This window comes from Halyomorpha halys, unplaced genomic scaffold (assembly GCF_000696795.3).
Source record: "Halyomorpha halys isolate HHAL.00 unplaced genomic scaffold, Hhal_1.1 Scaffold110.1, whole genome shotgun sequence".
NCBI lineage: Eukaryota > Metazoa > Arthropoda > Insecta > Hemiptera > Pentatomidae > Halyomorpha > Halyomorpha halys.
In genome coordinates, this window is record NW_027112640.1 from 1,760,369 (window position 1) to 1,774,194 (window position 13,826).

Here is a 13,826-nt window from a genome sequence, read left to right on the forward strand (position 1 = left end):
AGAGAGAGGCTAAAATTATCCTGATCAGTGGAGGCGCCATAGGGTCGTGACCTCATAGCATCAGAAAAGATACACTAAGATTTGTCAACGTAGTTCATAGAACTACTCATACTCTACAGTGTAACACTAAGCAAGCTGATTGATATGCAAACCAATGTATTAGTATTAAATATTAACTTAATATTATACAACCTTAGTTTTGATAATATTGGATATTATGAAAGCACGGGATTTGAAAAATATAAAATAATTTAAATACGTCAAAAAATAAAGGGACCTGATTAAAATTGGAAGTGTTTTCAAAGAGTAAAATTTATACGGAAAATTGTAGCAAGCTTTCATAATAATAGTATTACTTAAAATAATAATATAATATCATTCGGAAAAAAAATTGTAGCTTGATGACTTTTCATGTTGTTTTTGAATTATCATGAAAGGTATCGCAATAATAGTAAGACTATTTTTTTTTTGTTTAAGTAATAGTACAATTGATTTATTTATTTTCTCTAAATACATTAATTGAGATTTCATAAACAGTAGGCGCCTATTACAAACCTGCGTTATTACTATACAATTTTGCAATACTTGCAATAATTTCTGGACCCACAGTCATGCGATGCCTAAGCATTTCTGTTGTTAAGGCTTAAAAATAGTAATAAACGCAGATAAACAAAAGAGTTGAAATAATTCAAAACATTTTTCCATTATGAGGTAAATAGTATTAGTGATCTTGGACTTGGCAATTGATAAATTATGCAATAAAATCGCATATCTATGACCTTTGTTTCAATTCTCAAATAATTAATTTCATAATGTGTTTGTAAATTTAATTAAGATATTAAATTAGAGAGTAAGACCCATCATATATACCTGCTGAGTAGTATTAGAAATACCCAATCATAATGATAAAAACTCAACACAGCAACTTTTTAAAATGCCACTAGATCACAGTAGAACGAAAATTAACGTCGTCGCACTCACTCACTAAAAGACGAGATGCGCAGGGGAGGGGGGATCTATATCGATTATATAATATATATATAATATATATATATATATATATATATAAATGATATACCTGAAGACGAAAGAAAAGGATGTGGAATATATATATCTTCTATTGTGTATATTAGTAATGAATCTTTAAATTTATTCATAGAGAGGGGGGGGGGTAAGAAAAATATATTGCGATTAACTATACTGTAAATGGATTAATAGCAATAATTGAATATGATTTTTCGAAAAATTATTTAGATAACCTAGAAGGCGTAAAGAGTCACAGAGGAGCTAAGACAGGTCCCTTCTTCATCAGTTACTCACTCTTCCATATTAGGGAATTTAGAAACCTTGATTTACAAATTTTCTTGCAGTTAAGTTATTAGCCTTAATATTCATAAAGATATACTAATGCAGCTCCCGCAGACCACATTCCCTCCAGAACGTTCCCCACAATCTTAGGACTTATACTCCCGCCCGAGGCCCTAATTAAAAACCGTACAATGTGGCCCTTCCCCCACAACAAAGACAATGGTCGGTTGCGAGCACACTGACCCACATTGTGCACCCATCACTATTACCCATTATCGCTCGGCTCATTCAAATTAATTCTCCATTATACTTGTTATGGCCATTGTCATGTTTCCGGGTCCGTCGACCGGCTCAGGACAAATGAACTGGAGAAGAAAACATCCAATGGTAGAAACTTTCCAGCAACTAAAGGCAACCTAAGTCGAGCACCGAACAACAATGGCGAATATATAAATAAAGAGAAAGTTCTTAACTAATTGGTATTCACAGGCTGAAAAACTCAAATGACATCCTAACATTGTAACAGCTACTTTTTGTATACTCCAACCAGTAGCTATAAAAATCTCATAAAAAGTTTCAGATTAATTCGAGATAAGCCATAGACAACACTTGACAGTTGCCCACTTTATTGGTCGGAAAACTTGAAGCTTAGTAGCAGAAAATTTTCCGTTTCCCGGCGTCTTACCAAGACCATGAATGACAGTAGATACGATTCCACATATAAAACCAGAAAGACAAATTTATGAAAACAAGATGAGCTGGAGCGGATTGGAAAACTAGAAACTTTCCAACAGTTGAATTAACGTTAAATTTTAAATAAATTATACAGGAGTTATAAATGCTTAAGTCAGTGGTTTTCCTATCCTCTTCCATGGATTCCACGAAATAAATTAAGAATGGGCCATTCTACGTCAACTCAACACAATTTTGAAAGGTTCAAAACTGTGTTGATCTTAGATTTGGTTCAGTTTTGTGCAGTAATCTTCTCTTAGCTTTTGCTAAAAATATGGCATGCGACTTTCTATTTTTTTAAATTATAATGTAGTAGTTTGGACATTTACCTACTTAAACCATAAGTGTTCCGTCATTTTCCTAATAGCAACAAAAAGGGCCAAAAACTATTTAGAAACCACTGGTAGGATAACAATTCTTCAAACGAATATTGTCCAGAAATTAAACTTTCCGTAATTCTACGAAAATTCATATTTAAGGGTTTTCGATTTTTTATACATTAAAAAAGACCCGCAGTATCTTTTTCTTTTTTTGCAAAAAAAAAAAAAAGAATTAATTTCTATATTAGTTCATCCATTATTATCAATTATTATGTATTAGTTCTTTTTGAATTTATTTAATTGTTTTTTTGTAGTTAACTGTTCTACTGGTATGATTGTTTTGTTGCTATCTATTGATGATTTTGTAAATTTGCTTAATTGATCAAAAGGTTGTTGTGGATCACAGGAGAGGAGAAGTATGAAGGGGTGAAACAGGGGAATCAATAATCTATTAGATCTAATGGTAAATTGTTATTTGGCTTGGTGCGAAAAGAAGGAAAACTAATAGATGTATATGGGAAGGAAAAAGACAGAAAAATAATTTTTTCTTAAGATAAAAAAAATATTGAAGTGTAAGGTATTTAGTGTATTGATGATAATTGTTCGAAAAATGAAAAATGTTAATGTATCGTGGTGTATATATGTCCAAATGAATTGATGGGTACGCTGTGTGTTTTAGCAACCTAATGTATTTGAGTAGCATGGCCAAATAAAAAATTTCTCTCTCAAACTTGCAATCTATACAGAACAAAGGTGAACTTATTTATATACAATATTAACTTATTAATTACTATTAACAATAACACGTTTATAATATTTTCATAAGAAAAAAATTCAAATAAATCTGTGAACCAACGTCCGAAATTTTTCCTATTAAGACAAGCAGTTCGATTCCTTAAGTATTTAAATTTGCTAGTAACATGCAATTTCAACATTATTTGCTGTTCATTGCAATATTTTTTGCAGATTAGTTGTATATCGAGCAATGAAGATACAAAGATGTTACATCTGAAATGCTGCATAGTATTTGAAGAAATAGATATATATGAAGAATATATCTCCTCCTGGAATATTTATTGGCTCCTTCTCAGATACAACACCATTCTTCACTTACAGTAGCCAGATTTGGATACGGTTGAGCGATATAGTCAACAATAAACTATAATAATATACAACCCTCACTGATTTAAGGTAATGACGTTTAAAAAAAATAATAATTATTATATTCTTATTTTTAGATATTTCTCATTCCTATTAGACTCCGAACAATTAATTTGCAATAAAAAAAATATATTCATCATTAAAAAACAGAACTAATGGGGGCTATCTAATTGAATAGATTTATTGTAGGTTATTAAAATATATACTTTAGCAAAATAATTATTAAAAAAAAAGAAGAAAATTTTGACTACTATGCAGCATTTGAGGCGACACTAATATAAAAGGCAAAATATAAATTATTTAGTGACATACTGGAAGATTATTGATTGACCGTGTGTAAAGATGAAAGGAATATGGTCCGGGTGCGGTCAAAAAAACTCAAATAGTAGAATATACTATTTGAGTTTTTTGACCGTACCCGGACCATATTCCTTTCATAAATTATTTAGGAAATTTTAATAGTATATCGTTTATATAACAGCAAATCAATGCTACGTATACATGTTAACATCCAACTGCTACAAACACATGTACTGCTCAAAAAGGAGAAGGAACATGGGAAGGAATGAAAAAATAAAAGTTTACACATTTAAATTTATTCTATTAATTTCAATGAATTTTAAAATTATTTTTCCACGACCATAATATAATAACACACGCGCATACTGAAGTATGTATTAAATCTTTTTCGACCAATTTACAGAAGCTATCACATATAACGGCACCTGAAGTATAGGTCAATTTCCTCCTTACAGTCATTAAATACTAACACAGTGACAGTATGATAGTGCTTATTTGTTCGCTCACAGTTCAACTTGGTGAATAAATCATGTTTAATATAAAACTCTATAACAGTTACCAAAGGAAACTTGAATATAAGAAACAAATAAGTTATTATTATTTTTTTATATTATTAAATAATTATAAAGAGTGGCTAACTTCAGTTTAGCTTCCTAAGTCAGAACTTTCGGCTGCGTCTATTTTTTTAGTACTTAAAAAAAAATGTATTCGAATAAAAGATTAATATACTCAATAAACTTAACGCTGCGATAAGTCAAAGTATAAGTCAAGCTCCAGGGTATCAACGTTTTATTCTCAATACGGGCCTAGCGCGAAAGGATCAGGTGAATACAGTATGGAAGCTCAATTACTACAATTAAAATTGTTCCTCAAGGCGACGTATTGTATCTCAAGGAAATGGAACAGAAAAAGTTCATGAGAGAGAATAAAGGGGAAAAATACTAGATCCAGATACAAGTTTTTACCTGTAACGTAAAGGTCGACTAATAAAAATGTTCTGTTATGAACACGAAACCAACATATTAACTTTAAAATATAATCTAGTTGGTAAAATAAGAGATTAGTATATAATGAAATTAGCTGAAATCTATTCTCGCTCAGAAGAGATTTTTTGTATTATTCATTGTAACAATGCTGTCTTCTTCTTTCTCATCCTCCTTAAGTCCACGCTGTGGAGGAGCCTCTAACCACTTGCTCCACACATCTCGGTCTCTCTTTCCAGACATAGTCGTTGGATATGTTCCATGTAGTTCCTTCTAGGTCTGCCTCGTGGTCTTCTACCAGTCGACCTCGCCTCCATACATTTTCTTGTCACTCTGTCTTCCCCCATACTACAGGCGTGTCCATACCATCGGAGCTGTCGGTGTTCAATCATTGATTTCACAGAGGTGGGGGTGGGTGGGGGGCGGGAGGAAAAGGGGATCGTAAGTTCTTCTCTAATTCTTTCATTCCTTATCCTATCTCTTCTAGTTTTGCCCAATATTCTTCGCAAAAATCGCATTTCAGCAGCCGTAATCCTGCTTAAGTGCTTGTCTTGGGTTACCCAACTTTCACTACCATGTTGAAAGATATGGAGTTAACAATGCTTTGGCATACTAATTGTCTAACTAACTAAAAGAGTAGCTAACCCATTTCGACATTTCTCAGAAAAGTGCACACTTACTCAGAAAGTAATCACTCATTACAATGTAGTTTAGCTTCCAAAATCAGAACTTTCGGCTGTCCAATTGTATTTAGTACAGTAATAAAAACAGTTATTTGAATAAAAGATTTACATACTCAATAAACTTATGGTTGCAACTTGATCCTATAAAATATAAAGTAACATGACAATAGACTATGGCTAACGGTCATAGTGAAAGGCAATCTACTTTCGTCGAAGCAACAAATAAATTACAAGTAACTTTCATCATATCATTTAAAAATGTATTCCTTACATGAAGGGACAGAATATGTATTGTGAACAAAATCAGAACAAGGTCAGGCAACATGGACGTTTTTCAAATAACTTCTATATAAAGTTCTCTAAGATACAATTTACAATAACTGATTCGATGTAGTATTGAATAATTTAATTATCCTTGCTGATAAGGTAGATTTACAGTCAATAATATCAGGTTATCAAGATGGACAAATAAACAAGCCGCTATTGTAAATATATAATTGCGTAAATAGATATTAGTCTATAAGAAGTATTTACAAAAAGCCCCAATTAGTCAAATTTGATTATGAGTGATCAATCGAAGTACCCTGAGTTTAATCGATCGGATTTCCCGATAGACAGAACCAGCCTACGCTTAACACAAGGCAAAAATATCTAGCAAGGATCTGCGCCAGAAAGATAAACATCTAAGATTTTACAGAAGTAGATAAATAAGCACTTGAAGCAAGAGACAGACACGTGAAGGAGCGGCTCATAGATGTCAGATTAGCATAGCTGTCAATTTCGACATTGTAATTCTGAGCCTCCTTGCGAAACCTTAATGCGCACTGAAGCAGTAGCAAAGTCGGGAAGAGTTGACCAATACTATGTATTATTACTAATAATAATAATTTATTAATATACTTTGTCGAAAACCTGCAATATCATTTAAATTATATTTTGCTTATTTCCGTAGAACAGATCCGAAACCAAGAACTTCTTCAACTAGACAAGAGACTATCTTCATACAACTTCCACTTAGCACCCTACCTTGTGTTGAAATTAATCCTCACTCGTTTAAGAACGGATATCTCTAAATTGTAAACTGTGGTGATACTTCCACGTACTAATTTTCCAACTAATTCAGATGACATATTGATTGCTTCCAATTTTAACAAATTTCAGAAAAATACTTCGATAATATTTCTCGTTTTTTTGGTATCAAAAGTATGGCAGAAATATAAAAAAACATTGTTACAAATTTTTATTTGAACAATTAAATTGTTGTATAATCGATATTGAAAACACTAATTTATGGACTAACACACATGAATTGTAACTGTATTTTCCCCCACATAATTATTTAATATATTACGATTAAAATTAGCTATATATGTATATGCCTAGTTACAGATATTATTTATTTAGATATTACTTGTTTCTTATTTTTATCGTATTCTGTATCATCTTGTTTTATTCTCATTATTAGATTAATTCACTAATTGTATATCTGCACTATTATTATTCACTTCAAACTCCTTTCAGTTATTTTTTGTTTCATTTAATTTTATTTTTTAATAATTATTATTTTAATTTTTTTGTTTACTTTAAGCATTCTAGTATATAAATTGTAGCAGCTTCCACAACGCCCTAATAGCCAAAATTGTAATTAATAGATTCCACCTATGTTTTATCATTTTTATGTGTGATTTTGGCACCGACTGATAGATGTTGCCATCTGGTTGGACCATATTGGATGTATCTTTCTAAAAAAAAAATTTTAAAAATCACTAATGAATTCCGGAGCCAGCCATCTTAACTGAGAGGGTCATAAACAGTTGAGGTAAAATTAAAAAAATAACTATTTAATAGATACAGTGACATAAAAACAAGGATCAGACTTGTGAAACGGAAGAACGCACTGCGCATACCTGTTTGGAAATAATGCTAATAAAAATAATAAATAAACACGAAAATTTATTGTTTCTCTTCTCTATTATCTAAATTGCACATGTTAAACATATTTTTACTCTTTCGCCATCCAACGGTACGTAATAACGTTTATATTAATACTCTTATTATTATTTACAGAAATTTGTTTTCAACTTGAAAAATAATTTTCCTCTTATATCCTTAAGTTAAAATCAAATCTTTTTTAAAAAAAAGAATTAAAATAAAAACTAATATCAATTTCTATTCTCTTCTACAACCCATTAAAGCCAAGATCCTATATAAAATCCATCTTTCCCTTTAACTGCAATGTGCCACTGATATACTCATCGTAAGAATACATCGGCCTGAATCTGCCACGAGCACTTATGTTACGAAATTTCAGATTAGGAAATGCATAAAATAACAACAAAAAATATAAATAAAGGAAATTTTCAGTTCTGCTTATTATGTCACAAATAAAATTATCATACCTTGATAACTCAGAGGTTGCAGATTTGGTACAAAATATCAATACCTTAATTATAAATTATATGTTCCTACCTTATTCCGCAATCCATTTTTCATAAAATGAAGGCTTAGAACCCAAAATCTTGGAGCTATTGTTGGACAAACACCAACGGCTATTTCACAAGTTCCTAAGAGTCGTGGCAAATTAATAAGCATTACATTAGTCATTTTGTTATTACCATCGTACATCGCGATGAAATTACTAATAAAAAAAAACTCTACAATTAAGTAAGTAATAGTAGCAATAATTGGCACATCATTAGAAAGAGTTACGGATATAATAATAAAAAAGAACTCTAAAACGGGATCTTATGACGTAACTACTTATATTTTCTTTTTCTCATTGACAGAAAGGGGTATCTAATAAAACAACTCACACGCACACTAATGCTAAGCGTTTCATCTTCTGTCAGAAGAGCAATTTAATTTTAAATCATCGCGAAACACGCATCTGCTATTACACAGGAAGGATTCATGATTTATTTATCAACATTTGTCCAGGTTACAACCATCCTATAAAAGGAAAGGAGATAAATTGTGAAGAACAAATTGAATTGAACGTGCCACATTACTTAGAGTAAAACAAGGAGATAATTCAAGAAATGTTCGTCGTCAAATAGTGCACAATCATCCCTCAAGGAAAATAGAAAATAGGAATTGTGGTTTCTAGGACTAGGAAACATATAACGTGGAGTCACTCAAATATAATAGTTTCGATTCTTGAAATGAGAAAATTAAAATGCAAATTAACTCTGCTGAAAACAATGATTAAAATGATTGAATTGCCCGCTATGGAAAGACAATGCAGGAAAATTCTCAAGTTCTAAGATTACCCTATCAATAATAGCTATTTACTTAAAAGCACACAAACAGCGATTAGAAAATTACATTTAAACAGCATTTAAGTTTAATTATAGTTGGTCCAGAAAGATGTCATACATTAAGTGGGGAAACGGACCCTTGGAAGAAGCAAACACAGCAATATATCAGAATAAATAGCAGAGGAAGGCATGAGCAAATGGTGCATTATTTACCGAAGGGGAGAACTTGGAAAATTCATGGAAGCTGAGTTTATAATAATCAAACAAAATTGAATCATTTTTTCCAATAAGAAAATATCAAATCGGAAGATGGCTACCAGAACAATGGATATTTGGCCGAATTTGGAGAGAGATCAATGGGTATTTTGTTGCAAGTATTTCCCATAAATATCGAAGAATGGATCTACCATGCCGTCGTTCATATTAGTATGTATGAGGAAGGACAATAAAGGATAAGATAAGCTGTCTGAATGCGAAAAAAGGAGAACCTTACAATGGAACTCCAGGAGCTTGGCAGAGGAGTCAGAGACAATCGAAGATAAGACCTCGAGCACAAGTCGGAAGTGAGAGTGGTCCGCACACAGTTCAACTTCTGACTTAACAATTAATTCGCAGACTTGTACGGATTGGGAACCTTTGATTTATTCTGTTCTAACTTGAACAGCCCCAATGAAGCTCTAAAAAGTGGCGCGAAACGTCGAAAAATAATTATTTGTTAATTATTTTTTACCACGAACCCTGACCATCTTCTTCACATTTCAAAATAGTTTTTAAGTAATTGCTAGAACCGATCTCAGATATTCTGAGCCAGAATATACAACACGATGGTACAGAGAACTTTGGATATAGCAAAGGAGTCAGAAAGAATAAATATGAAAACTTTAGGCATCCTGAGAGTGCAGAAGAGCTCCAAAAGATCAAAATCATAGTTACATGTCACTTTCACAACAAAATATAATCAGTAAAATATATTTTTTATAATAAATCTATTTTATATTTTAGGGAATTGAGTTTTTTCTAGAAAACCTTTTTTTTTGGAAGGGGGGGGGGAGTGAGGCTCCAAAATATTTTACCACTTAGGGTCCCCACTTGTTTGCCACCGAAATCCAGACATCAAGCTACATCGTATAACTACAAACTACATTTCCATAGGTAAACCGATATTAGCTAACAACTAAGGTAGCCTAGAGAATAAATGTTTGTGTACTACATTCTTGGCTAGGGGTTTTCCTATTGGTGTTCAATACTAAATCCCAGTTAGACGAATTCCAAATAATTGAGGATAAAGTAGAACATTGTACAACAAACATTGTTAGGGTTGAAATAGTGACCGGGCAGTTAACAGCCGGCTCTTTGTTTACTCTGGTATTGCTACGTCAGCTCCTGGAATAGAACTCGCCATCTGGACGGCTGTTCTCCTTTCCACTCCCACTTGACCAGCGAATGAAACAATCTGCTTCGGCTGCGAGGAATTCATTCTCAGCACGTGAAGGAGAACGGGTGCAGTCTCGTTTAGATACCACGATGAATAAATAGAAATTGAATAAAGCTTGTGTAATAATGAAATTCATTACGAGAATGAATCGGGAAGGGAAAATTTTTTTTTTTTAAATTCTAACTAAGGAATTTTTCAAATGAGTTTTAATGCTCTATATTGTTAATTGAACCCTATCTAAGGAATGGTTTGATTTTGAAGTGGTTTACTATGGCTATTTTTACTATGATTTTCTCTTCGGAATGCCATAAATACTAAACTAAATAAGCGTAATCACTAATTAAGAATATAAAATTACGTAAAAATCAGAAATCATCCACGACCATAATTCAAACACAATTCTATCGAAAATTTTAAGATGTGCCACTAAGGCATTAGGGCATTCATGATGTGTTAAATGTAAAATGTTTTACCATGTTAAATGTTATAAATATAGGATTGTGAGCAGCCCTGTTTAAAGTCATATTAAATGCATAAGAGCTCCTAGCGGATTTTCTGAGCAACTCGTTTTATAACCTTTCTTTTAAAAACTTCTAACTACTTATGCCTAAAGTGAGTGAAAAGTCGAAGTTGTGTGAAAGTTTGTCCACTACACTACCTTGTTGATCATAACTTGTAAGAAAGAGAATCAAGATGAGCTAATGACAACTGTCATTAAATTATTATTATTATTGTCATCCATTGTTTTATTAGTTATAAAAAAATCCAAAACAATACTAATACAATCAAAACACAAACTATGAGCAAGTAACCTGACACAACAACAAAAGTAGTGACGAGCTCAGCTGGTCTGTTGCGTGACGTCATTCTCCATTTAACATACTCTCAACTATGTTACATGTTATATGGCTTTAATAAAAGAAGGAATTATTTCTCCATTTAACGTGAGTTTTTCCATTTAACACGCTTTATCATGTTAAACTAAAGATCATGAATACCCCTATTGTAGGACGACGTGCCCTAAAGCAGCGGGACCCAAAGTGGGTACCGTGGCACCCTGGGGTGTCTCAAGCGTATGCCAAGGTTGTCACAAGCGAATGTTTCTTTCTAAAAAAAAATTCATATTCAACCACTCAGGATAATTGTGTTGACATTTTTATTTGTATCTCGACAAATGTGCCGCGAAATTCTTTTAGCCCAAGAAGGGTACCGTGGCTATCTTTTGTAATTCTGATAATTTTATATGTGTAAATAAACATAGTTTACGTGTTTTGGAGAGCCTCATAATATCATTCAGTCAAGTGAAATAATTTTTAAAAATTCTTGAATAGATAAAACTGAGTCAGCACAACGTTGAAAAACTTATTTTTTTTTAACTCCTACTACAGCAATCTTGAAATAACCGCTAAATTGTTGAACTTGGATTACCTTGTTTTTCCATATATCTTCAAAAGTATAGGTGTCACGAATTTTTTTTTTATACACCTAACATTTGTTTTTTAAAATTCAAATTTTAAGTTCGTTATTCCTCAGTACATCCTTTAACTCGAAACTTTGAAGAGTTATAAAATATTACAAAATTATTTACACGTTTGATTTTTTAGGTGGATTATGTAAAAAGAAAATTGGTTTAAAATATGTATAATATGTAATACATAATAATAACATTTAAATTTTTTTTAGAGTTTTAAGTGTTCATTTATACATTCACCTATATTTTAATCTATAATAGATTAGTAATTTGAAGTAAATGATAGATTATTTATTATGAATATTTATTTATTATAAATATTGTATTTACTTTTCCTATAGATATTATAGTGCCTTACATTATTCCTGAAAAATGCATATAATCTAACATAATGAGTTGGATAAAAAATTATTTATACTGATAAGAATGTTGAATGCCTTGAATCGTCCGACATGTGAAATAATTGGCAATGATACAAGTAGAGAAATATTCCCGAGTTAATTTATTCAGATTTATATGGAAGGAGAATAGAACAGATATATGCATGAGACTTTGAAATTTGAACATTTACTTATAATTTTTCTGGATCATATGGCATCTTATAATTTTTGTATATATAAAATAATTGTAAATAAGAAATTCTATAAATTGACATTTCAATTTAAAATCAAAAGTTCTGGAGTATCTTATCAATTTGCCAGAGAAAAAAAAAAGTTTAAAACTATTTCCTACATATATATATTCCTATTCCTATAATCCTATACCTAGTATATATTTACGACCTAAAATAAGATTATGCCAAGGAAAGATCCTATAAAAGTTTTTTTCCTCCAGGACCATATCTTCGAGATGTTAATCTATAAGACCACCAAGCTTAGTGGGTTCTTAATGGTTTTTGTGCCCAAACAGACAGTCAGCTACAGAAAACTAGTAATACAATGTTTGAAACATGTTTCTGGCAATATATTTAAATATATTCTATATTTCTTGAAATTTATTGATTTAGTTTTTTTTATTACGTAAATATTATTTACGAACTTGATAAACGATTACTATTTCGAATTCGTCGGTATGGCGTATGTTAAAAAACAACATAAAACTCTAAAACAGTAAAATACAGTAAACAGTAAAATAGAATTTGAAATAAGTAAAAAATATTAATTAACAGACAACTATTACCTACAATCAACTATCATAAAAGGTTTAAGAGTCATTACATTACATTACAGTATAATAAAAAATAATTATAGAGGTATTTCAGTGAGTGTAAAGTTGTAAAAAATTAAAAGTTAAGAAACTTTAACAAAACATATTAGTTTAATAGCAGTGGCTAACACTGTATACCACAAATGGCAAGGTAGGGAGGGGAAAAAATTAATAAATGTCATGAACGGCTTGAAAAAATTTTTTTTGGTGGGGGGACACGGGAGAGTATCGGCGATATCGAATTTGAGAATAACGTCTGTAAAATTTTTAATTAGAGGTAATAAATAATATTTTTATTTTTTTAAATAAATTAAATCTATTTTCAATTGATAAATAATTTTTCTATTCTTTTCAAAATTGTATAATTATAGAAAAAAATGAGGTATAATAAATAACAAAATTGATATCCTTTTTAGTTTTTAAAATTTCAGTTTTCATCTCTTATAATGGAAAATAATGTATTATTACTATCAATAAAACAACTGTAAAATATGTAATATCTTGCGTTCTGGCACATGTACCTACCAATAAAAAAGATATATTGAAAAAAAAAAATTGATTAAAATCCTTTTCTTTTAAACATTTGTGGTAATTATTTACTTCCATTTTAAGATTATTAAATATTTGTCGTCTTACTTATGTGATTTATCATATAATAAAATACAGGCATCAGTACAAATATACTATCCTCATATCATATAGGTAGAACGAAAGTTAGCTTTTGTATTAACATCATTTGCCTGCAGGATATTTGTCGGGATTCGAACCTGAGCCCCGAAGGACACTTTAGAACTACAAGTGGGGTTCCTTACCCCGAGACCATAGTAGGCCTTAGAGATAGGTGGTGGGTAAGCCAACAGTATCTTGAAGGTTTATTGAGGTACTCTGCACATGAGGAAAATATATATATCCCTAATTCACTAATCATGAAAATTACATTTTTAAATTCTTAAAACTGTTGACCACCAAA

General features: G+C 31.2%; 1 protein-coding gene across 4 annotated transcripts in view; it reads right to left on the reverse strand.

Annotated features, from left to right (window-relative positions):
• The window catches only part of how (protein held out wings), a 261,473-nt gene that overhangs the window by 53,099 nt on the left and 194,548 nt on the right, over positions 1-13,826 (reverse strand). The gene's annotated exons all lie outside the window — the stretch shown is intronic.